Source organism: Orcinus orca, chromosome 10, assembly GCF_937001465.1.
Source record: "Orcinus orca chromosome 10, mOrcOrc1.1, whole genome shotgun sequence".
In the NCBI taxonomy this organism is placed as follows: Eukaryota; Metazoa; Chordata; class Mammalia; order Artiodactyla; family Delphinidae; genus Orcinus; species Orcinus orca.
Genome location: NC_064568.1, coordinates 43,523,508 through 43,550,883, shown reverse-complemented (window position 1 = coordinate 43,550,883; position 27,376 = coordinate 43,523,508). Strand labels below are relative to the sequence as shown.

The window sequence follows — 27,376 nt, the reverse complement described above, 5'->3', positions numbered from 1 at the left end:
ACTCAAACATATGTAAGCAATAATATTAAAAAAGAGATTTGATCCTAGATAATGTCCTATTGGATAGAGAAAAAAGAGGAGAGCAAGGTTGCTCTAGGCAATAAAAAAGGAAACAGAAATCTACAGTTCAGTACCATGGCAGGAGGGAAATTGTTTAATGATCTTCAACATTAGCCTGCTCCTTGGCGGGTTTCACCAACCCAGCTATACTTCAGTAATACGTCTTCACATCGGCAGGAGGTTCAGAGACACATACTTTAATTAAAGTTAGCTACTTCAAAGATAATTAAAGGTGTGCTATAGAAATCTCTAGACAAGATTATAGAACTCTGAAGCAGAAGCTAACCAAAAAGCTGCAGCTTTATTTTATTTTGTTTTTTTTATTAGCTTGTTCTTTTTTTTGGGGGGGGGGCTGTGTTGGGTCTTTGTTGCTGCATGCACTTTCTCTAGCTGTGGCGAGCGGGGGCTGCTCTTCGTTGCGGGGCACGGGCTTCTCATTGCAGTGGCTTCTCTTGTTGCGGAGCATGGGCTGTAGGTGTGCAGGCTTCAGTACTTGCAGCACGTGGGCTCGGTAGTTGCAGCACGCGGGCCGTAGAGCGTGCGGGCTTCAGTAGTTGTGACGCACAGGCTCTAGAGTGCAGGCTCAGTAGTTGTGGCACATGAGCTTAATTGCTCCGCAGCATGTGGGATCTTCCCGGACCAGGGATTGAACCCGTATCCCCCGCATTGGCAGGTAGATTCTTAACCACTGCGCCACCAGGGAAGTCCCTTAAGCTTTATTTTAAATAAAGTGGTTCAGCACTTGAGAAGGACTACAGAAGGCAGGGAACGTAGTTTAGCACTGAGTAGTAATGACAATGGATATTTAATTCAAATTGGATAGAAATGGAAAACAAATTGTCTTCATTTTTAAAAATTTTAACGAAGTATAGTTGATTTACAATGTTGTATTAATTTCTGCTGTACAGCAAAGTGACTCAGTTATACACATATATATATACATATTCTTTTTCATATTCTTTTCCATTACGGTTTATCAGAAGATACTGTATATAGTTCCCTGTGCTATATAGTAGGACACTGTTGTTTATCCATCCTATATATCACAGTTTGCATCTGCTAATCCCAAACTCCCAATCCATCTGTCCCCCAGCCCCTTCTCCCCCTTGGCAACCACAAGTCTGTTCTCTATATCTGTGAGTTTGTTTCTGTTTCATAGAAAAGTTCATTTGTGTTATATATTATTTTATTATTTTTTTTAAACATAACTTTTTTAAACACCTTTATTTGAGTATAATTGCTTTACAATGGTGTGTTAGTTTCTGCTGTATAACAAAGTGAATCAGCTATATGTGTACATATATCCCCATATCTCCTCCCTCTTGCGTCTCCCTCCCACCCTCCCTATCCCACCCCTCTAGGTGGTCACAAAGCACCGAGCTGATCTCCCTGTGCTATGCGGATACTTCCCACTAGCTATCTGTTTTACATCTGGTAGTGTATATATGTCCGTGCTACTCTCTCACTTTGTCCCAGCTTACCCTTCCCCCTCCCCATGTCCTCTAGTCCATTCTCTACGTCTGCGTGTTTATTTCTGTCCTGCCCCTAGGTCCTTCAGAACCTTTTTTTTTTTTTTGGATTCCATATATATGTGTTAGCATACAGTATTTGTTTTTCTCTTTCTGACTTACTTCACTCTGTATGACAGACTCTAGGTCCATCCACCTCACTACAAATAACTCAATTTCGTTCCTTTTTATGGCTGAGTAATATTCCATTGTATATATGTGCCATATCTTCTTTACCCATTCATCTGTCGATGGACACTTAGGTTGTTCCCATGTCCCAGTAAATGGAGCTGTAAATGTATTGTATTTGTGTTGTATTTTAGATTCCACATATAAGTGATATCGTATGGTAATTGTCTTTCTCTTTCTGACTTGCTTCACTTAGTATGATCATCTCTAGGTCCATCCATGATGCTGCAAATGGCATTATTTTATTCTTTTTATGGCTGAGTAATATTTCATTGTGTATATATAAATACCACATCTTCTTTATCCATTCATCTGTCGATGAACATTTAGGTTGTTTCCATGTCTTGGGTATTGTAAATAGTGCTGCTACGAACATGCAATGCATGTATCTTTCCGAATTATAGTTTTGTCTGGATATATGCCCAGGAGTGGGATTGCTGGGTCATATGGTAATTCTATTTTTAGTGTTTTGAGGAACCTCCATACTGTTCTCCACAGTGGCTGCACCAATTTACATTCCCACCAACAGTGTAAGAAGTTTCCCTTTTCTCCACACCCTCTCCAGCCAAATTGTCTTGTTTTCCTCAAAATCCAAAGGTAGCACACTAAAAGCATAACGTAAATATTCCATAATGTGGCCGATGGAATTTGCTATAGTTTCTGCCCACTGATTCTAAAGTCAGCAAACACTGCTTGGTGCCCACTTGGACCCAGTGATGTGCCAGACAGAGGAGAACCCAGAAAGAAAGCACATGGCCCTGCTCTGAATTTCCACAGACATGGGTGGGAGATGATCTGCTAACAATGTGCACCCCAACCTGGTCTGGCCGGGACCACTTTCCTGAGCCATCTCTTTGCTATCACTTGCTTCTGGACTCTCAATTCTGCAAAATAGTTATTGAAGGGGAACAATCCAGGCCAGGAGCTCATCAGAAGGAACCTCTAACAGCTCTCTGCCCACCTCATTCTTTTGAGTTTTTCCTTTACAGTTTCTGTATAGTTTTCAATACCCCCAAGTTCCCATTTATGAAAATTTGAATGATATGATAATATCATAAAAGAAGATTAATCACCTGACAGCATCAAAAAAATACGAGTGCCAACCCATTGGTTCATTTAAGTCTCATTTCCCCCACTTTTCGTAGGGAACGTTGTTATTTTTGTCCTATTATACACAGAAGTATGCATCTTTTTTCACTAAAGTCTTTATCTCCAGCATTTTGTTCATGTTGGTGTAATCACTTTCAAGCATCACTCCTAATGGCTACATGATATTGTATCAAGTGGATATATAATACTTACTGACCTGCTCCTAGTGTTGTACCTGTGGGTTGATTCCAATTGTGGACTATTTCATAGAAAATTGTGATAAACATCTTTGTGCATAAGGGTTTTCCACGTTAAGAATTTTTTCCCCTTAAGCTAGAGTCCCAGAAATAAAATGACTACGTTTAAGGTTAAGAATATTAAGCCCCCTGAGACACATTTTCAGGCATCTAGTTGAAGAACAACATCTAAATAGTGAAGCCACCTGAATGGCACAGATGCCGTCAGGCCTACTGCTGAGTCATCTTATTTGTGCAGGCTCACTGGGGGCACCACTTTACTCTAAAATTAGGTCTTTGCCTCTACACTGAACCCCAAACAATTTTTTTTTGTTATCTGAATAATTATTTTCTTAACATCTTCAGTGGAGTATAATTGCTTTAAAATGCTGTGTTAGTTTCTGCTGTATAACAATCAGCTATATATATACATATACCCCCATATCCCCTCCCTCTTGCATCTCCCTCCCACTCTCCCTATCTTACCCACGTAGGTGGTCACAAAGCACCGAGCTGATCTCCCTGTGTGATGCAGCTGCTTCCCACTAGCTATCTATTTTATATTTGGTAGTGTATATATGTCAATGCTACTCTCTCACTTTGTCACAGCTTACCCTTCCCCATCCCCGTGTCCTCAAGTCCATTCTCTACATCTGCGTCTTTATTCCTGTCCTGCCCCTAGGTTCGTCAGAACCATTGTTTTTGTTTTTCTAGATTCCATATATATGTGTTAGCATACGGTATTTGTTTTTCTCTTTCTGACTTCCTTCACTCTGTATGACAGACTCTAGGTCCATCCACCTCACTACAAATAACTCAATTTCATTTCTTCGTATGGCTGAGTAACTCCATTGTATATATGTGCCACATCTTCTTTATCCATTATCTGTCAGTGGACACTTAGGTTGCTTCCATGTCCTGGCTACTGTAAATAGTGCTGCAATGAACATTGTGGTACATGACTTTTCTGAATTATGATTTTCTCAGAGTATATGCCCAGTAGTGGGATTGCTGGGCCATATGGTAGTTCTATTTTTAGTTTTTTTAAGGAAGCTCCATACTGTTCTCCATAGTGGCTGTATCAATTTACATTCCCAGCAACAATGCAAGAGGGTTCCCTTTTCTCCACACACTCTCCAGCATTTATCGTTTGTAGATTTTTTGATGATGGCCATTCTGACCAGTATGAGGTGATACCTCACTATAGTTTTGATTTGTATTTCTCTAATGATTAGTGATCTTAAGCATCCTTTCATGTGTTTGTTGGCAGTCTGTATATCTTCTTTGGAGAAATGGCTATTTAGGTCTTCTGCCCATTTTTGGATTGGATTTTTTTATATATATATATACTGATCTCCATGAGTCTGGTATATTTTGGAGATTAATCCTTTGTCAGTTGCTTCATTTGCAAATATTTTTTCCCATTCTGAGGGTTGACTTTTGGTCTTGTTTATGGTTTCGTTTGCTGTGCAAAAGCTTTTAAGTTTCATTAGGTCTCATTTGTTTATTTTTGTTTTTATTTCCATTTCTCTAGGAGGTGGGTCAAAAAGGATCTTGCTGTGATTTATGTCATAGAGTGTTCTCCCTGTGTTTTCCTCTAAGAATTTTATAGTGTCTGGCCTTACATTTAGGTCTTTAAACATTTTGAGTTTAGTTTTGTATACGGTGTTAGGGAGTATTCTAATTTCATTCTTTTACCTGTAGCTGTCCTGTTTTCCCAGCACCACCTATTGAAGAGGCTGTCTTTTCTCCATTTTACATTGTTGCCTCCTTTATCACTGATAAGGTGACCATATGAACGTGGGTTTACCTCTAGGCTTTCTATCCTGTTCCATTGATCTATATTTCTGTTTTTGTGCCAGTATCATACTGTCTTGATTACCATAGCTTTGTAGTATAGTCTGAAGTCAGGGAGCCTGATTCCTCCAGCTCCGTTTTTCTTTCTCAAGATTGCTTTGGCTATTCAAGGTCTTTTGTGTTTCCATAAAAATTGTGAAATTTTTTGTTCTAGTTCTGTGAAAAATCCCAGTGGTAGTTTGATAGGGATTGTACTGAATCTGTAGATTGCTTTGGGTAGTATAGTCATTTACACAATGTTGATTCTTCCAATCCAAGAACATGGTATATCTCTCCATCTCTCTGTATCGTCATTAATGTCTTTCATCAGTGTCTTATAGTCTTCTGCATACAGGTCTTTTGTCTCCTTAGGTAGGTTTATTCCTAGGTATTTTATTCTTTTTGTTGCAATGGTAAATGGGAGTGTTTCCTTAATTTCTCTTTCAGATTTTTCATCATTAGTATAAAGGAATGCCAGAGATTTCTGTGCATTAATTTGGTATCCTGCTACTTTACCAAATTCATTTTTAGCTCTAGTAGTTTTCTGGTAGCATCTTTAGGATTCTCTCTGTATAGTATCATGTCATCTGCAAACAGTGACAGTTATATTTCTTCTTTACCTATTTGGATTCCTTTTATTTCTTTTTCTTCTCTGACTGCTGTGGCTAAAACTTCCAAAACTATGTTGAATAATAGTGGTGAGAGAGGGCAACCTTGTCTTGTTCCTGATCTTAGAGGAAATGGTTGCAGTTTTTCACCATTGAGAATGATGTTTGCTGTGGGTTTGTCATATATGGCCTTTATTATGTTGAGGTGGGTTCCCTCTATGCTTATTTTCTGGAGAGTTTTTATCATAAATGGGTGTTGAATTTTGTCAAAAGCTTTCTCTGCATCTATTGAGATTATCTTATGGTTTTTATCCTTCACTTTGTTAATATGGTGTATCACATTGATTGATGTGCGTATATTGATGAATCCTTGCATTCCTAGGATAAACCCCACTTGATCATGGTGTATGATCCTTTTAATGTGCTGTTGGATTCTGTTTGCTAGTATTTTGTTGAGGATTTTTGCATGTATATTCATCAGTGATATTGGCCTATATTTTTCTTTTTTTTGTAGAATCTCTGTCTGGTTTTGGTATCAGGGTGATGGTGGCCTCGTAGAATGAGTTTGAGAGTGTTCCTCCCTCTGCTACATCTTGGAAGAGTTTGAGCAGGATAGGTGTTATCTCTTCTCTAAATGTTTGATAGAATTTGCCTGTGAACCCATGTGATCCTGGGCTTTTGTTTGTTGGAAGAGTTTTACTCACAGTTTCAATTTCAGTGCTTGTGATTGGTCTGTTTATATTTTCTATTTCTTCCTGGTTCAGTCTTGGAAGGTTGTGCTTTTCTAAGAATTTCTCCAGTTCTTCCAGGTTGTCCATTTTATTGGCATATAGTTCCTTTTAGTAATCTCTCATGATTGTTTGTATTTCTACAGTGTCAGTTGTTACTTCTCCTTTTTCATTTCTAATTCTGTTGATTTGGGTCTTCTGCATTTTTTTCTTGATGAGTCTGGCTAATGGTTTATCAATTTTGTTTATCTTCTCAAAGAACCTCCTTTTAGTTTTATTGATCTCTGCTATTGTTTCCTTCATTTCTTTTTCATTTATTTCTGATCTGATATTTATGATTTTTTTCCTCTGCTAACTTTGGGGATTATTTTGTTCTTCTTTCCTTAATTTCTTTAGGTGTAAGTTTAGATTGTTTATTTGAGATTTTTCTTTTTTTCTTGGTGTAGGATTGTATTGCTATAAACTTCCCTCTTAGAACTGCTTTTGCTGCATCCCGCAGGCTTGGGTCATCATGTTTTCGTTGTCATTTGTTTCCAGGTATTTTTTAATTTCCTCTTTGATTTCTTCAGTGATCTGTTGGTTATTTAGTAGTGTATTTTTTAGCCTCCATGTGTTTGTATTTTTTACAGTTTTCTTTCCTGTAGTTGATATCTAGTCTCATAGTGTTGTGGTCAGAAAAGATACTTGATATGATTTCACTTTTCTTAAATTTACCAAGGCTTGATTTGTGACCCAAAATATGATCTATCCTGGAGAATATTCCATGAGCACTTGAGAAGAAAGTGTATTCTGTTGCTTTTGGATGGAATGTCCTATAAATATCAATTAAATCCATCTTGTTTAATGTATCATTTAAAGCTTGTGCTTGCTTGTTTATATTCATTTTGGATGATCTGTCCATTGGTGAAAGTGGGGTGTTAAAGTCCCCTACTATTATTGTGTTACTGTCGATTTCCCCTTTTATGGCTGTTAGCATTTGTTTTATGTATTGAGGTGCTTCTGTGTTGGGTGCATAAATATTTACCATTGTTATTTCTTCTTCTTGGATTGATACCTTGATCATTATGCAGTGTCCTTCTTTGTCTCTTGCAATAGTCTTTATTTTAAAGTCTATTTTGTCCGATATGAGAATTGCTACTCCAGCTTTCTTTTGATTTCCATTTGCATGGAATATCTTTTTCCATCCCCTCACTTTCAGTCTGTATGTGTCGCTAGGTCTGAAGTGGGTCTCTTATAGACAGCATATATATGGGTCTTGTTTTTGTATCCATTCAGCCAGTCTATGTCTTTTGGTTGGAGCATTTAATCCACTTACATTTAAGGTAGTCATCAATATGTATGTTCCTATTACCATTTTCTTAATTGTTTGGGGTTTGTTTTTGTAGGTCTTTTCCTTCTCCTGTGTTTCCTGCCTACAAAAGTTCCTTTAGCATTTGTTGTAACACTGGTTTGGTGGAGCTGAATTCTCTTAAATTTTGCTTGTCTGTAAAGATTTTAATTTCTCCCTCAAATCTGAATGAGATCCTTGCTGGGTAGAGTAATCTTGGTATAGGTTTTTCCCTTTCATCACTTTAAATATGTTCTGCCACTCCCTTCTGGCTTGCAGAGTTTCTGCTGAAAGATCAGCTGTTAACTTATGGGGATTCCCTTGTATGTTATTTGTTGCTTTTCCCTTGCTGCTTTTAATATGTTTTCTTTGTATTTAATTTTTGAGTTTGATTAATATGTGTCTTGGAGTGTTTCTCCTTGGATTTATTCTGTATGGAACTCTCTGTGCTTCCTGGACTTCATTGACTATTTCCTTTCCCATTTTAGGGAAGTTTTCAACTATAATCTCTTCAAATATTTTCTCAGCCCTTTCTTTTTCTCTTCTTCTTCTGGGACACCTATAATTCAAATGTTGGTGCATTTAATGTTGTCCCAGAAGTCTCTGAGGCTGTCCTCAGTTCTTTTCATTCTTTTTTCTTTATTCTGCTCTGCAGTAGTTATTTCCACTATTTTATCTTCCAGGTCACTTATCCGTTCTTCTGCCTCAGTTATTCTGCTATTGATTCCTTCTAGAGAATTTTTAATTTCATTTATTGTGTTGTTCATCATTGTTTGCTTGCTCTTTAGTTCTTCTAGGTCCTTGTTAAACGTTTCTTGTATTTTCTCCATTCTATTTCCAAGATTTTGGATCATCTTTATTATCATTACTCTGAATTCTTTTTCAGGTAGACTAACTATTTCCTCTTCGTTTGGTTGGTGGGTTTTTACCTTGCTCCTTCATCTGCTGCATATTTCTCCATCTTCTCATTTTGTTTAACTTACTGTGTTTGGGGTCTCCTTTTCACAGGCTGCAGGTTCGTAGTTCCTGTTTGTTTTGGTGTCTGCCCTCAGTGGGTGAGGTTGGTTCAGTGGCTTGTGTAGGCTTCCTGGTGGAGGGGACTGGTGCCTGTGTTCTGGTGAGTGGGGCTGGATTTTGTCTTCTGGTGGGCAGGGCCGTGTCCAGTGGTGTGTTTTGGGGTGTCTGTGAACTTAGTATGATTTTAGGCAGCCTCTCTGCTAATGGGTGGGGTTGTGTTCCTATCTTTCTGGTTGTTTGGCATGGGGCATCTAGCACTGGAGCTTACTGGCCGTTGGGTGGAGCTGGGTCTTAGCGTTGAGACAGAGATCTCTGGGAGAGCTCTCTCCAATTGATATTATGTGGGGCTGGGAGGTCTCTGGTGGGCTAGTGTCCTGAACTTGGCTCTCCCACTTCAGAGGCTCAGGCCTGAAACCAGGCTGGAGCACCAAGACCCTGTCAGCCACATGGCTCAGAAGAAAATGGAGAAAAAAAGAAAGAAATTAAAATTAAAAAATAATTTAAAAAAACAAAAGAGAGCAAGCAAACCAATAACCAAATCTACCAGTGATTACAAGCGCTAAAAACTAAACTAAGTAAACATAAAAATCAGAAACAAATCAGTCACAGATAGCAAATCCCAAGTCTACAGTTGCTCCCAAAGTCCACGGCCTCGATTTGGGGTTGATTCGTTGTCTATTACGGTATTCCACAGATGCAGGATACATCACGTTGACCGTGGGGATTTAATCTGCTGCTCCTGAGGCTGCACGGAGAAATTTCCCTTTCTCTTGTTTGTTCACACAGCTCCCGGCATCCAGCTTTGGTTTTGGCCCCTCTGCATGTAGGTCGCCCTCAGGCATCTATTCCCACCCAGACAGGATGGGGTTAAAGCAGCGGCTGATTAGGGGACTCTTGCTCACTCAGGCTTGGGGGAGGGAGGGGTACGGTAGTTATAATTGGAATGCGGGGCGAGCCTGTGGCGCAGAGGCCGCGTGTCGTTGCAACAGCCTGAGGCACACCATGCGTTCTCCCGGGGAACTTGTCCCTGGATCACGGGACCCTGGCAGTGGAGGGCTGCACAGACTCCTGGGGTGTGTGTGGATAATGACCTTTGCTTGCACACAGGATTCTTGGTGGCTGAAGCAGCAGTGTTAGTGTTTCATGCCCATCTCTGGGGTCCGAGCTGATAGCCGTGGCTCGCGCCCATCTTTGGAGCTCATTTAGGCGGTGCTTTGCCTTCTGTGGGCAGACAGGGAAGGAATCCCCTCTCCTCGCACACCCCGAAACAGTGGTCTCTTGCCTCTTAGGCAGGTCCAAACTTTTTCCCGGACTCGCTCCCAGCTAGCTGCAGCGCACTAGCCCCCTTCAGGCTGTGTTCACGCAGCCAACCCCAGTCCTCTCCCTGGGATTTGACCTCCAAAGCCCAAGCCTCAGCTCCCAGCCCCCACCCACCCTGGTGGGTGAGCAGACAAGCATCTCAGGCTGGTGAGTGCTTGTCGGCACTGATCCTCTGTGTGGGAATCTCTCTGCTTTGCCCTCTGCACCCCTGCTGCTGTGCTCTCCTCCATGGCTCCAAAGCTTACCCCCTCCCACCCCCCATCTCCGCCAGTGAAGTGTCTTCCTAGTGTGTGGAAACTTTTCCTCCTTTCCAGCTCCCTCACAGAGGTGCATATCCCGTCCCTATTCTTTTGTCTCTGTTTTTTCTTTTGCCCTACCCAGGTACGTGAGGGATTTTCTTGCCTTTTGGGAAGTCTGAGATCTTCTGCCATCGTTCAGTAGGTGTTCTGTACGAGTTGTTCCACATGTAGATGTATTTTTGATGTATTTGTGGGGAGGAAGGTGATCTCCACGTCTTACTCCTCTGCCATCTTGAAGGTCCCCTCCAAACAATTTTATACTCTTTTAAAAACAAAACCTGTTTATGTGCTAACTAGATGATTTTCCGTTAAGTCCCTACCTGAGAAACAAGTGCTATGTACTTCAAACTCCTCATGCTACAGATGGATGGCATTTTCTTAAAATTCTTCACTTTTATCGGGTTTATCTGATGTAAATATTAGGTACTGAATACCGTCCTCCCAAGTCCCAAAACCTTATTTCTGAGACCACTTCAGAATAACGATTCTAAAAGGGGAAAAACACAAGATTCAGCCTTTGTGTCTCGCAATTAAGTGAATTTCTCACGTTTCTAACAGGAAAAACAGAAACACTGTAAGACATCCATTCCCACTGGAAAGATAATTATTTGAGGAGTTTTTCCATGAATCTGGGGGAGAATCATTTGAAGAAAATTAATGCCAGGTAGTCAACTATGTTCTGGGTTGTACCTCAGGAGTCCTCCCTATTCAGAAAGGAGGCGCTGAAACTATTTCTGAAGACAAATAAACAAAAGCCATGCAGTAATGATACAAAGAATGAACACAAGGTGAGAGGGTGTGGGGTGTAGAAGGAACAGTAAGAGACCGCTCTTGGAGATCTGCTTATCTTTTCTACATTCCAGCATTTCTCCCACTTCCAATTTTGCAGAAATGAGAATCTTCCAGACAAAATTCTTGACTTTTGACCAACAGAGTTCTAGATGCTATGCAAAGCAACTCTAACTTTTCCTGTTAAATGATATTCATTTGAGCAATTGGAAAACATTTAAATACATTTATATAACAACATGGGTATGTGGATGTATTTTTTAACTGTTTATTTCATTAAATCTAAACATAAATCAAGTAATTCTGGTGAAAATTTGGCATCCAGATAGAGATGTGCCATGTTTGAAAAATACATATTAGATTTCAAAGATTAGTATGAAAAAAAGAAGGTAAAACAAGGCATTAGTAATTTTTATATTGATTATTGATTGGAACCAAGATACCTAAGATGAGAAAAATGCAGGTGGAACAGGTCTAGGGGGAAGATCAGGGGTTCCACTTGCAAAAAGTTGATTTGCAAATGACTATTGCATATCCAGGAAATGTCAAGGAGGTTATTCAAAGAGTTGGGGAGAGAGGTCCAGCCTAGAGATATATGTCTAGGGATCACTGGCATAGATGGTATTTAAAACCATGACAACAGACGAGGTCTGCAGGGAGGGGATATAAACAAAAAGGCAAAGAAGAGAAAAGACTCAGCCGTGGGGCACTCCAGCATTAAAAGGGCAAGCAAAAAATGAAGAACCAGCTAGACAGAGGAGAGAGTACTTCCAAGGAGTTAAAAGGAAAATCAAGAGTGTATCCTCCAGGCATGGTGAAGAAAGTGTACCAATGAGGAGGGACTGATTAACTGAGTCAAATGATGCTAAAAGTTCATGGAGGATGAGGACTGAGAACAGACCGTTGTATTTAGTAGGTGATGGTCAATCTCGACAGTTTCTTGTAAAGTTGATGGAACTTGGCAGGCAACCTGCAAGGGTGGGTTAACAGAGAATGTGAGGAGCGGATTTGCAGACAGCAAGTCTGGACAATTCTTACTAGTTTTTATATACAGGAGAGTAGAGAAATGGAGCCACTGCTTGCAGTGGAAGTGATATGAGGAGGGAGTGTTTTCCAAGAAAGAAGAAATAGCATGTTTATAAGCCAATGAGAATTACCTGGTAGAGAGAGGGAAACTGGTGATACAGAAGACAGAAGGGGGAATTACTAGAGTCATATCCTTGAGTATTCAAGGAAGATGGGCTCCAGTGCCAGGAAGTAGAGGGAATGGCTTTGGATAGAGCATAGAGATTTCATGTTTAGTCACAGAACAAGAGGCAGAGTATATGGCAACAGATGCAGGGCAGGTAGGCAGATGGTGGCGTGAGTCTGTGGAAGCTCCCCTCTGATGGTTCAGTTTTCTCAGTGAGAGTGGAAGCGGGGACATCGTGTGAGAGTGAGAATGAAGAGGAGGTGTGGGCGTCTGCGGAGATGGGAGCGAATGTGAAACAATCAGTGAAGAGAATGGGAGAGTCCAGGGACCAGAGAAATATCAGGCACTTTAAGGATCCATCTGACATTCCTGGCCACGTAAGACCCATCAATTGTTTGTGAGCTCTTCTCCAGCCACATTCAACAGCTCAAATGCAGGCAGGAGGAAGCAGAGATGAGGGTTTAGCCAGTGTGTGGTTCTACCGAGTGCTGCCTGAGAGGAGCAAGTGAACTGGGGGTGCCCAAAGGATTGCCATTGGCTGGAAAAGGCAGAAGGAGAGAACCTCAAGTTTCAGGGGTCACAGACAGGAGGTCAGGAACACCAAGGGACCATTGGAATTGGAGTAAGAGAGGGAAAGGACTGGAAGATGGAGGTTGGTTATGAGAAAGCATGATGCACGAAACACATTATGAAGGGCCAGCCATAACTGGGAATGAAAACATCTATCTATGACTATGGAAGTAAGTGGTAGGGTTGGGTGGAAGTCAGAGAATTACGGCAAAGAAGGTCAAGGAACTCCAGGATGTTAACAAGATCCTCTACCTGGAGCTAAAGTCATCAAGAGCTGAGGGTAAGTGGTCCTGGAGCCCAGGGCACTGACAAACAGGATAAAGAGCATGATGGAATGAGTGCTGGTCCACACAAGGCAGAGTTGGGTGGGGTCATGAGTGAGGAGGGGCAGGAGGGATAAGTGTTTCAAGTGTCTACTTGACCTGGTCAATGGCGAGCAGAAGGCCAGAGTCAGTATGATCGCCCAGTGTGCGGGGCTCCTACTGATGTTCACTGAGTAGGGGCGGACTTACTCCGAGGGATCGGGACACCCAGTGGTCCTCACTGAGGAGGCTGAGGATGTCCAAGGAAGCTCAGTATCGCTCAAGCCCACAAACATCTCTTGCACCTTATGATGGGGGTGGGTAAAAATTCTGGATGGGGAGGGTCTTAGTTCGAGGGCTTGACCCCCTACCTGGCCCCTTGTTTGTTCTTTCACTTTATTCCACATTAATAAGGAACCCAGAAGTAAACTGCCTGACCAGTCTTTTCCAATTGCTAAGTTCCTATTAATAATAATATTATTTTATATAAAACCTCAAATAAGTATGCTTGTTATGGTTAAGGAAATAAGAGTTTATCAAAGTACAACTAATGAACAAGAAACTATAAAAATTACCACACATATTTGAAAAAGTTAATGGAAACTCAGTGGAGAGTTTAAAAGACAGAATAGACACAGCAGAGAAAAGAATTAGTGAATTGGTAGACAGGGCTGAAATAAGAAGCCGAATGCAGTACTGAGAAAGGAAGTAAAACATGGAAGAGAGGTTAAAAACACAGATGATATAGAAGGAAGGTCCCACATATCTGCTCAGTTTCAGGAGTAGAGAATAAGGAAAAGCAATATTCAAAGAAATAATGGCTGAGAATTTTCCAGAACACCGATTAGACATCAATTCTCACATTTAAAAAGTCCAGGGAATCCTGAGGGGGATGATTAAAAAGAAGCCCATTTCTACATACATTGTAGTGAAACTCAGAATAACAAATACACAGAAAAGAAACTCAAATCAGCCAGAATGAAAAGACAGATTACTACAAAAGAACAACAATCAGATTGTTAGATAAATTCTTTAAATGAAACAATGGAAATTGGAAGACAGTGGAATCATACTGTCAACAAATTGCTTACTATGTGGAAAAAAATAAATAGATGGGGTTTTAAAAAGTCTGACTAAAACACCAGACAATGTTAACATATAAATTGGGTAGAGGGGTGATCAGAGTTAAGTATAAAGTCCTTGAATTGCTCAGGAGGACAGGAATGATTGATTCAGTTTGGATTTTGTTAAGGTAAATATGTGTGCTAAAATAACCATATAATAAACACAAGAAAATAGAAATGGAGCGTAAGGCTTTTGAATAAGTGGAGGAGGGACATGTAATGTGGGGTAGGAGAGAGAATCTAAATTAATACAAAAAGAAATTAGAGTAAGTATATTAAAAGTGGGACAAAGAAAGAGAAGAAAGTAAAATGATAAAATAAATCCAAATATATTAATAGTAGCACTATAAATGAACATAACTTTCACATTAAAACTTACAGGTTGGAAAAAATAAAGCAAATTTATTCTCTTTACAACAGTTTCACAAGTGGAATAAAAATATACAGAATTGTTGATGGTGAAAGGATAAGAAAATAAGATAGGCAAATACTAAGCAAAAAAAATTGGTATAGCTCTATCCGAAACAGATCTATTTTTTAACATTTTAATTTTTTATTGAAGTATAGTTGATTTACAGTGTTTCAGGTGAACAGCAAAGTGATTCAGTTACACACACACACACACACACACACACACACACACACACACATATATTCTTTTTCAGGTTCTGGTTTATTACACGATATTGAATATAGCTCCCTGGGCTGTACAGTAGATCCTTGTTGTTTATCTGTCTATTTTATATATGGTAGTGTGTATCCATTAATCCCAAATTCCTAATTTATCCCCCCTACAACTATCCCTATTGGTAACCATAAGTTTGCTTTCCATGTCTATGAGTCTATTTCTGTTTTGTAAGTAAGTTCATTTGTTTCATTTTTTAGATTCCACATATAAGTGATATCATGTGGTATTTGTCTTTCTCAGACCTAGAAACAAGGGCAGTGCTACAGATTAAGAGGGTCGTTTCATCATGACATATATTTGACTAACCAGGAAAAAATTAAACTAGAATGCATCGAATAACATACAGCTTCAAAATATACAAAGCAAAAACTGAAAGAAGCACAAGATGAAATTGAAAAATTCACCTCTATATATTTCTCCCTCAAAAACTGATTAATTGAACTTCAAAAAAATGAGGAAGGTAGATGGAAGATTTGAATAACACAATTAACTCGTTTAAGCTAATGAACATATATGGATCACTGCAAACCAGTAACTTCAAGGAAGTACAGAACATTTGTGAAAACTATGTACCAGGCCATAAAACAAGTCTCAACATATTTCAAAGAAATGGAATCATGTAGATCACATTCTCTAATCACTATTAAAATAGAAAATATTTAAAATGGAAAAAAATTTAAAATAGAAAAAATATTTTAAAATAGTAAATAGAAAATTAAAGTAGATATTATTAAAAATATTAAACTAAAATAAAGATAGAATTAAAATAGAAAAATAATTGCTAAAAGGTTCTGGAAATTAAAGAATAAAATAAAAGATTACAAATAATTCATAAGTCAAAGAAGAAATCATCATGAAAATGTTAAAAACTCACATGTGAATAATAACAAAACACTACATATCAAAACATGTGGAATACAAACATGGCTAAAGCAACACTTGGAGGGAAAGTTATTGCACTAAAAGCATACACATGAAAGAAGAAAGGCTGAAATTAAATGAGTAATCATGTAAATTTAAGAGGTGAGAAAAAGAATAAAGCCAAAGAAAGTAGAAGGAAGGAAATAATAAGGATGAAAACAGAGATTAAGTAAAATGAAAAAGAATGACACAACCAAGAAGAGAAAGTGAAAAGTTGTTCTCTGGAAAGTCTAAAAAGAACCTGTAACAACTCTGGTGAGATGGACCAAGAGCTAAGGAGGGAAGCGGTGGCCGCCTCTGCAGGTTTCCTCATCCCACTGGGGCATAGAAGGGACTTGGGTTTTGTACCCCAGGAGAGCTCCTGCCTTCCCAAGAAGTGTTCTTGACAACACGCGGAGCACATCTCCATGCCTCTCCCCGTGCACCGCCACTTGATCTCTCTTCTTCTGGCAGCTCTTCCATCTTTTGAGGAAAACAATTCCAACCATCTCCCAAATTTGCCAGAAATGGTGTTTGGTTTTTTTTGTTTCTCATTCTCTTTGTTGCTTTTGGATAATTTATGGAAGAGAAGGGGAAATATCAGCATTACTTCGGCATCCACCATCAGCACCAGGCTGAGGGGAGGGGAACTGAGGCAGAAAGCAGGGGTGGTGGCAGTGGGAAGAGCAAGCGTAAGGTACCTGGAAGCCGTGGGAGGAAGGATTCAGATCTGGGAGCACAGAGGATGGTTGGGGGATGGCGGGCATTCAAGCACCCGGGCTGCAAGATCTGCAGTCCTGGGAGAGGCACCTGACATTCAGTGGACCGTGGAGCTGAAAGACCCACTGGCAGATTTCTAATAGATTTTAATCAAGGATTCCATTAAAACAGCATTTAAAATTTTTTCTTCTAATTAGCCATAAAAGAAAGAGACTAATCTCGAATATTCTGGTTACATGTCATTCTAGTAAATCAAAGTCCCTACTGATCAATAAATTGTTTTTCAAAGAAAGCAAAACAACAAAACCACATTTATATAACACAAACACAAAAACAGAACCTGCCAGATTTTCAGAGGCTGGAGCTGCACAAATAAAGTGAAATGATGATTGAGACAAAGGTTTTCAAGAGGAGGTTAGGAAGAGGTTTGGGGCTGGAAGCACTGCATATGCAGACTGGACTATCTTCAGAAAAAAGATAACATAAAGGGGCTTGGGTCATTTTCCTTTTCTCCAGTGATATGCAGGCTTTGAAGCCTAGAAAGTGACCCTGTATACTCTGAGGTAGTTACATTTCATACCAAAATGGGAGAACCATATAGGATGAGTTTTCTGAGCCATGAGTCAGTATGGGATTATTTGGGGACTTTGGCAAATAGCCACACTAGATCCTGGGGCCATGAGCACCTCTGTCCTGTAGGCACCCCCGTTCCTCTCTCTCATGTCTTGTGTTCTTTTCCGAAGTGTCTGCTCGGAGAGATTAAACTGTCAGCCCACAGAATGGATTTGTGCATCCCAGCTGCAGATCACATATCTGTCACATCAGTGGCATTACACTGTAAATCATAGCCAAAAAAGGATTTTCCACAGAATGGTTTTCTCTCCCCAGCTGATAATATATAAATGTACACCAAAAAATTTAACTTACAATTACCTAGGAAAGGTAATGGGGGCAAATAACACATGGTTGAATACAACGCTGAAAGCAGTTTTCATACAGCATTTAGGCAGTTTCATAAAGCTCTTCTTACTCTCTTTACACAAATGTAGAATTGATTCTCAGAGTAAGTCTGAAGTGAATGAGGTTTCTGTCAGTAACGAATCCAGCCCGTCCCCAAACAAGTCCATCTTTGAGCCTTTTCCCCAATAACCTTCTGGTGGTTTCATGCTGTTCTGGTCTTAACCATCACTAGCAATTGATCACATAAGGTCATTCGCAAGAGGGTGTTAATGGTACATTATTACCTTGGACTTATACCAACCAAGGTCTTCTAAATTGTAAAAGAGAAGATGATACAAAGGAACAATTGTCTAAGGGTAGAACCCCTGCCCTGGGTCGGGAGGCGCAGAGCTGGGTAGAGGTGCTTTTCTGGTTGTCATGTGCTAACCCCGTGTTGAAGGCTGCCCTGAATAAAGGCACTATAAAATCGCTCACCTTTTACTTAAACTCTTACCAGTTCTCCTAAGCCAAGTAAATATTTACGTGATGTTTATGATTTATACACTTAATCATTCATATGATGCAAGATTCGAAATGAAAAGGTAAAAAAACCCTGAGCTTTCTAAATGAACTTAAGGATATTTATATATACACAAACACACATATGTACTTTTCACTCTAACACCTTTGTTCCTCCTTCCCTAGTATTATTGTTTCCTTAAAGTGAGAGATACTGTGATATACACTGCTAGAGATGTTTGAGTATAACCACTTTGGGAGAAATTTGGCACCAAATGGTCAAGTTGTAAGTTTATGTAAAATATGACCCTTCAAAATTCTACTTCTGGGCATACATCCTCAAGAATTTCTTTTGCATGTGCATAAATACATTTCAAAGATGTTTACTGCATACATCTATGTAATAGCCACAGAAGAAATACAGAAAAAATCTATAGTCCATCATGGAGGTAACAGATTAATAAAAATGGTATTTTCATATGATAGAGTAATATTTAACAGTTAAAAATATGAACATAATCTATATAAACAATCTGATAGTTCTCTCAAAAACACTGAGTGATAATGCAAGTTTCATTCACAGAAAGTAAAAGAGAAACAACCCTTATGGAAAATTCTTTAGTGAAGTGGGCTATGAATAAACATGAAGGTATATTCTGTCCCACTAGAAAAGAAAAGCAAAGTAAAAATTAAGATTCTTTTTTTTCCCTTTGCCTATGAAATTGACAGTGTTGTTGAATAATTATGTTTATCACTAGCAAGGCATGGGGATCTGGCACACTCATACACTACCAAGAGCAATATAAATTTATAGACTTTCCTGGAGGATTATTTGGCAATATGTATCCAAAATTTAAATAAAAGTAAGTAAATTTTGACACAGTAATTCATCCTAAGAAAATAAAAATGTGTGCAAAGATGAAGTTACAATAAAAAGTATAAAGGCTTAATGTTTTAAAAGAATGATTTTGTTGAATAGATTATGGTATACAAATGAAATGGATCATTAGGAGGATAAAAATAATGACACAGAAGAATAGTCATTGACATTAACGCTGCTTATATGTTGTTGAGTGGAAAAAAAAGATCTTATTTGTGTTTAAAAGAATTATATTCATCTGGTCCTTATTATTCAAGGATATCTGGTACCAGAGAAGAGTCGCTTAAAGTAAATCCACTTAAAATGGGGACCAAAAATTCACACTAAATAATGGGAAATGAAAGCATTTGATTAGCACTATATTTGAAGAAAAAGAAACAAGAAAATACATTTTATTTTCTATTTTACCAAATTTTGATAACAGTATTTTTCATAGGAAGTGATGTTTAGGATAGATCCTAAAATTCATGTTGAAGCCTAAAGGGTCAAAAATAGCCAAGACAATTTTGAAGAACAAGGCTAGGAAGGGAAGATTTATTACAAAGCTTTAATAACTAAATGAAAGTGGTATTAGCTCAGGAATCACAAAAAGATTAATAGAACAGAACAGAGTTAAGAAACAGATCCAAAACTATAACCAAAATTGGTATATGACAGAGATGGCAGCAAAATAAATGCGAAAATAAATATTCATTCAATGATAATGGGGTAATGGTTTTCAATATGGAAAACATTAGATCTCTGCCTCACACAGTACAGAAATATAAACTTCAGATGAGTTTCAAGATCTAAAAGTTTTATCTCATAAAAAATGGCAATGCATAGAAAGGAAAACTTGAAAATCAAAATATATTTTTAAAAGATCTCTAAGGGAAATGCAAAGTAAAAGCAGTGAAATACATTCCACGCTTATCAGATTAATCAAAATTAAAACAACTGATTAATGTCAGACACAGCCAAAGATATTGGGATACGAAGAACTCCAAGACAGTGCTAGTGGGAGCGTTAAGTGGTACAACAGCTTCAGAGGGCCATTTGCAAAACCTAGCAGAGTTGAAGTAACATAGAGATGCTTTTTTTTGGTTTTTTTTAACACCTTTATTGGAGTATAATTGCTTTACAATGCTGTGTTAGTTTCTGCTTTATAACAAAGTGAATCAGCTATACATATACATATATCCCCATATCTCTTCCCTCTTGTGTCTCCCTGCCACCCTCCCTATCCCACCCCTCTAGATGGTCACACACCACCGAGCTGATCTCTCTGTACTATGCGGCTGCTTCCCACTAGCTATCTATATTACATTTGGTAGTGTATATATGTCCATGCCACTCTCTCACTTTGTCCCAGCTTACCCTTCCCCCTCCCCATGTCCTCAAATCCATTCTCTACATCTGCGTCTTTATTCCTGTCCTGGCCCTAGGTTCTTCAGAACCTTTTTTTTTTTTTTTTTAGATTCCATATATATGTGTTAGAATACGGTATTTTTTTTCTTTCTGACTTACTTCACTCTGTATGACAGACTCTAGGTCCATCCACCTCACTACAAATAACTCAATTTCATTTCTTTTTATGGCTGAGTAATATTCCCTTGTACATATGTGCCACATCTTCTTTTTCCATTCATCTGTCGATGGACACTTAGGTTGCTACCATGTCCTGGCTATTGTAAATAGAGCTGCAATGAACACTGTGGTACATGACTCTTTTTGAATTATGGTTTTCTCAGGGTATATGCCCAGTAGTGGGATTGGTGGGTCATATGGTATTTATATTTTTAGTTTTTTAAGGAACCTCCATACTGTTCTCCATAGTGGCTGTATCAATTTACATTCCCACCAACAGTGCAAGAGGGTTCCCTTTTCTCCACACCCTCTCCAGCATTTATTGTTTGTAGATTTTTTGATGATGGCCATTCTGACTGGTGTGAGGTGATACCTCATTGTAGTTTTGACTTGCATTTCTCTAATGATTAGTGATGTTGAGCATTCTTTCATGTGTTTGTTGACAATCTGTATATCTTCTTTGGAGAAATGTCTATTTAGGTCTTATGCCCATTTTTGGATTGAGTTGTTTGGTTTTTTGATATTGAATAGCCAAAGCAATCTTGAGATAGAAAAATGGAGCTGGAGGAATCAGGCTCCTGGACTTCAGACTATACTACAAAGCTACAGTAATCAAGACAGTATGGTACTGGCACAAAAACAGAAATATAGATCAACGGAACAGGATAGAAAGCCCAGAGATAAACCCACGCACATATGGTCACCTTATCTTTGATAAAGGAGGCAAGAATATACAATGGAGAAAAGACAGCCTCTTCAATAAGTGGTGCTGGGAAAACTGGAAAGCTACATGTAAAAGAATGAAATTAGAACATTCCCTAACACTATACACAAAAATAAACTCAAAATGGATTAAAGACCTAAATGTAAGGCCAGACACTAAAACTCTTAGAGGAAAACATAGGCAGAACAGTCTATGATATATATCACAGCAAGATCCTTTTTGACCCACCTCCTAGAGAATGGAAATAAAAACAAATGGGACCTAATGAAACTTAAAAGCTTTTGCACAGCAAAGGAAATCATAAACAAGACCAAAAGACAACCCTCAGAATGGGAGAAAATATTTGCAAATGAAGCAACTGACGAAGGATTAACCTCCAAAATTTACAAACATGAGATGTTGATGCAAGTCCTACTACCCAGTAACTCAACTTCTGGGGATATATACCTTAGACACACTCCTATACATTTCTACAAGATCCTATCAAGGATATTCCTTGCATTATTTTTGTAATAGCAAAAGGTAAAAACGTCATTTTGACCTTCAGTGGGGAATTAACTCTGGAATATTAAACAAACAAAGACTACAGTAAAATGAATCAACTAGATCTACAATTATCAACATATGTCAAAAACCAGTGTTGCGTGAAAAAAGCAAATCACAAAAATCAGTGGCAAGCCTCCATTTACATAACAATTTTTATAATGTATCTGTTTACTGTTTAGTCTTTTACATGTCATTTTATTAAAAGGTGTATACCATTAGCCCTCTATGCATTTCCCCCTTCCACCCTTCAATCTTCCAGGTAAACATAAAGTTCTTCTGAGAGCATCTTTCTTTTTTTTATTGAAGTATAGTTGATTTACAATGTTGTATTCATTTCAGATGTACAACAGAGTGATTCTGTTATACATACATATATATATTCTTTTTCAGATTCTTTTCCATTATAGGTTATTACAAGATATTGAATATAGTTCCCTGTGCTATACAGTAGTAGATCCTTGTTGTTTATCTATTTTATATATAGTAGTGTGTATCTGTTGATCCCAAATTCCTAATTTATCTCCCCCTGTGCCCACTTTCTCCTTTGGTAACCATAAGCTTGTGTTCTATGTCTGTGACTCTATTTCCATTTCCATAAAATTTTAAACACAAAATGAGACTACACATTCTGATGGGCATACACTCAGCCCCAATGTTATAGGCTGCATGGACTCAACCCCAACTTCTCATCCTTCACTGTCTGGATTTCCCTCTTGCTCAGCAGAGAATTTTCTATTTATGGCAATTACAGATTTCGATTCAAGTAGCTACTACATGTACTGTGCTATACTAGGTCTCAGGGAGGACAAAAGAATTACGCAAGACTCCTTGCACCCTGCAGAGGGTACAACTCAGCTAGGGAAGCCATCTGAGAGACTGGCTCTCAGTCCTCACTCTGGCTCACATAGTGTGTAAACTTAGAGTGCTTAATTGTCAAGGCCCAGTTCCTTCATCTATAAGATGGGAAAGTCACCCTCCTGTTTAGAACATTAAATGAATAAATATATATATATAGTGTCCAGCATATGCAAACACTCAACACTCTCAGGAGTCAAAGGCATGGCAGCCATAACACAAATACAAACTTCTAAACAGTGTCTCAGACACACTGACAGTTAAAAGGTGATGGACGGGAGAAGGGCACTGGATGGGTCTGCTTAGCCCTCTCCACAGCTGGATATAACACTCCCACCCCTGGTGGTTTCCCCTGTGACTTGGCCCTCTTTTTGTGGAACACAGGGCATTTCTTCTAGCAACAGTTTGGCTACACCCAGGTCTATTTATTCTTCCAAGTTCACCATGAACAGTGCTCTGTGAAGAAAGCTACCTGCCTCAGGAAAGAGAATTCCTTCTCTCACACCTTTGGAAGGATTCTGGGGTAAAATGAGACCAAAAGGATCATAACAGACCTAAGCTAGCTTTTCGGTTAACCTCTTTAGAATCCCAAGGACATACCACAGCTCCATATTATTAAAGAGAAGGCAATGGTGTCTCAGCTCCATTCACCTCCAACATATACCCGCCTCTAACCCGCAAGCCACCCTCCTCAAAAGCTGGGTTAGGGTTCTATCCATGGACTTAGTAGCAGGCACCAGAGGGGAGGCCTGCCTCCCAGACACTGGAAAAACCACAGTGTTTGGAAATCACTTTTGGAGATACTGAGCTGTTGAATTTTATTCCTGGGACTCCTTCCCGAGGACTTGGGAAAGGATAGTGGGTATTTCAGTTATCCAGCCAACGTGGCGCCACCATGTGGCAACAGCACAAACAGCTCATAATTCGCTCAGCCTTAAAATTCTGTGATTCTCTACCAATTTTTAACTTGGAGGAATTCAAAATACTTCTATTTTTATATGTCTAATGAAGAATTCACTCATGTCTTTTCTTCATTCATATTTTATTATCACACTATTTCAGATTTGCATTATTCAAGTACACTCTATGAATAGACCAGCCTCCAATGTCAGCAATGTTATATCTGGGGTTGGGCTTGTTACATCACGCAAGAACTGATGATCAGATTTTCGGGGGACAACCAGATCTGGACAACTCCGGCCAGATCTTAAGACCAAATTCTTCCTTCTAGCTTTCTGGACTGGCTTAGGTATAACTACCTTTGGTTTGCATATATAAAAAAGTGAAAAACATCAAGCAGTTTCATTTTAGCTTTGAAACTAAAATGATAAATAATAATAGTAACAAAAAATAAAACACACCTGACAAAACTAAACAGGATGTTGGTTACCCTCAGGGGAGAGGGGGGTGTGATAGTGCCTGTAGGGGGTAATTGGGAGGCTGGGAATATTCTAGGTCTTAATCTGGCCACTTGTTACTTGTATGTTCAGTTTGTGAAAATCCATTGAGGGCAGGCACACTTCAGATCTGTGCAATTTTCTGGGATGATGTTATAACTCAAAGGTCTGACCAGTCAGTCAACCCTCCTTAACTTGCCTTTGAGACAAACACAATAATAACCAGGAAGGCAAAAAGAGGGGCATGCCTAGTTCTTCTCTACAAGGTATTTCAGTCTGTGTATCAATTGCTCTAAGGGCCATGGCCACAGATGAGCTCTCCTTCTGTCTCTCTAGACAGGGAGGAAGGAGACAGGACATAGTCGATACCACCGTTAGCTTAATTGCTGAAGGTGGTTAACAGTTTACTTTCTCAGATCCTGGAGCAGACAGTTCCCCCTCCTCCTCCACACACAAAACCTAGACCACAGAGAGAACCTGCCACAAAGAGATACACACCATCTCCACAGAGACAAGCCCCCCACACACAGACACACTGCCCCACCACCAGACACAACCCCCAACTCCACAGAGACAGCCCCCAGCCCCATAAAGACAGCTAGCTTTCAGCCCACAAAGACAAACCACAGATGTGATGGCTGGGGTGGGGGTAATTAGGAGAGATGGGGCTGCCCATGGGCAGGCAAGGAACATCAACAGGAAGATGGAAAATAATATTTTCAAAGTCTTACCAAACTAAATTTGTTTGGAAAGAGGGATTTTTAGACCTGAGAATACAGTCCCAAAGTTGCTGTGAAAATATATTTAAATCACCCCCATTTCCACCCACAGCTCAGGTCCCATCCTCTTGGACCATTGTCCTCTACTTTCACATCTATCACGTACCCTGAACCCCAACTGCCTTCGGAAGACTAAAAGCAGGGATTATTCCATTTTATAGATTTAAAAAGTTGAGGCTCACAGATGTTTGTCAGACATCACAAAACTATCTAAGTGGTCATCTCATCCCTGAGTTGGGGCGAGGGAGGCTGAGTTGGAGGGGCAGGGTGATAATGCCAAAAGAGGAGGGGCGACCCTCTCCCCAGCCCAAAACTCTGAGAACCGCCCACAGCCCCACAAGAGCTGCCTCAAAGGATCTGGAGTAAATGAGACGTCTGGCGACATTCACACACATTCTGGGACTGGATTCCACCTTCCCCTGGGAAAGTGGGAAACCTCCAGGTCAAGGGGTCGGGAGTGGAGCGGGCAGAAATAAAGCCAGACTTAAGGCATTTTCTAAGATCAGATAGGAGCCAAGCCCAGAGCTTACTGCTTCTCTTAGGAAGTCCCTGGGCGCAAAGTGGTGTGTGCAGTCTGAGTCTCTCGGATACTTACTTATCCTTGGGGACAGGGCTTATTTGGGAGAAGGAAACGGAACAGGAGTGATCCAAGAGCAGGCGCCTAGCAAACTCCCCTACCCTGCGGAGACATAAGTAAATTAAGTGACGGGGAATGGAAGGGATGCTGCAAATGTTGCAGGTCCCCGGGTTCCCAATGAGGAACCGCTCCGCTCCGCGCTCCCCGAAGATACCCCGCGGCTACATCCAAACCTCTGAAGGGTACCTTAGAATCGGCTCCCGACCTCACCAAAAAGCAGCGGAGTTGGAGGGGAGGGAGTAGGAAGGAGGAGACCAGGATGAAGCTGAAGTGAGCACCTCACACCCCGCAACAGCCGCTCCTCCCCAGGCAGTCCTAGAACCCGGCCAGAAGCTGCCGACTCCGGTTCTTAGTCCTGCGCACCGGCCGTGACCTTGAACGAGTCCCTGATTAGTCCCATTTTACAGAAATTAAGAGTGGGAAAGAATCAAGTCCGTCGCGCCGGGCTGCTCCGGGCGCTTACCTGATGGTTTAAGGCGCCCCGCCGGCGCTCCAGGAGCGTAGTGGGTGCGCGGTGAAGCGCAGCCCAAGATCTACGCGGCCAGTGGAATCGCAAACCGCGAAGGAAACGCAGAGCTGAGCTCGGACCCCGGCAGCGGGAGAAAGGGGCGGTTCCGATTATGCGACGACCCCCTAGCAAGTTCGATGCCCCCCCAAGACCCTCCGCAGAAGCGGACTGGCAGTGCCCCGGGGCCCTGGCTCAGGACGCGCACGGGGTGTACGGGGACACGAGAGACACCTCCATACACCCACCCCCGAAGTTGCGGCAACGTACGGGCGAGAGTGGCGCAAAGCTGCCGGAGGGGAGGGGACAGTACTCACACGGGCTGGCCGGGCTGGAGCAGGTCCGTGACCGGGGTCATCGATGGCGGCAGGGGTCATCGATGGCGGCCGCTCTCAGGCCACCGCGCTTCGGGAAGCCTGGGGCACCTGACGCAAAGCGCCGCGTGGATTAGGAAGCAGCGCGCAGCAAGGCAGGGGCACGGGGCGGTAGGCGCGCCAGATCTGAGCTGCAGCGCTGCGGGGTCTCGGCCGCCAGAAGCGTAGCCGCAGCGGGAGCCCAGAGCGGGCGCGGGAGGCGGGAGCGCGACAGCGGCAGCGGCTGCGAGGGAGGCGCCCGCGCCGCAGGCAGCCAGGGCCAGCGTGGACGCAGCCCCTGCAGACACCTGCCGGCCAGGGCGACGACCAATCAGAGGCGCCCGGAGCGGGGGCGAGTGCCGGGCACCCGGTGGGAGGGGGGCGCGCGCTCGCGCCCGTGCTGGGGCCGGGGGCGCCTGCCCGGCGGGCTTCTCAGGCCCTCCCCTCCGCGCGCAGGCGGCCCGCGCGGGAGGGGCGGGGCGCGGCGTGGCAGGGGGCGGGGCTGGGGCTGAGCGCGCCGGGGACGGAGACCCGCGCCCGGCGCTCGGCTCTACCTTGAGGCGCAGTGCGGTGACGAGGCCCCGGCTCCAGGGTAGCCAGATGAGCCCTCAAGTCATTACCAGCTTTGAAGTAAGGGTTTTTCTTCCCTGCCCCTGCGCCCCGGGCGCCCGGACCCTCCCTGACAGCCGAATGCCTGGTAACCCGAATCCGGGGCCGGCCTGGCTTCCGGAGTGTGGGCGCCTTCCCTCCCCAGCCTCACCGAAGCCGGCGTGTCTCCAAAGACAGCTCTTCCTCACTTCATAGTGCGTGGCTATTTAAAGTCACTGTGGTGACCCACCCCCTGGTCTGGGTTCCTTTCGTCCTCTCCTGAATTTACTGTGCTAACGACACTCCTTCGTTCAACACACATTGACTGGTTTCGCTCTTGGCTCAGAGAGCTGGATCTCCCAGGCTACTGCTCTCCCAAGTGTCCCAAAGCCCCCGTCGCTGCCGCACCGCAGGACTAGTGAGCCCGCGCTGTCACAAGGACGCCCAAAGATTGCTGCCAGTGAGGACCGCATTCGGGCTCTTGCCTGGAGTTCCGGGTCCCGGAAGAAGGACTGGGAGTTGAAAGGTTCCCCTTCAGGCCAGCGCTTCATTGCGCGTTTGCATCCGTCAGGACACAGGGCCCAGA

General features: G+C 41.4%; 1 protein-coding gene across 2 annotated transcripts in view; it reads right to left on the bottom strand.

Annotated features, from left to right (window-relative positions):
- The window catches only part of MYRIP (myosin VIIA and Rab interacting protein), a 219,202-nt gene extending 192,533 nt beyond the window's left edge, over window positions 1-26,669 (bottom strand). Inside the window, exon 1 of one of the 2 annotated variants that reach the window (XM_004277854.3) lies at window positions 26,167-26,669. The gene's annotated coding sequence lies outside the window, so the exon portion shown is untranslated. Of the gene's footprint in view, window positions 1-25,807; window positions 26,102-26,166 lie in introns of those variants that run through there. The other variant, XM_049693613.1, reaches the window with a different exon arrangement.
- Between the last annotated feature and the right edge of the window lie 707 nt (window positions 26,670-27,376).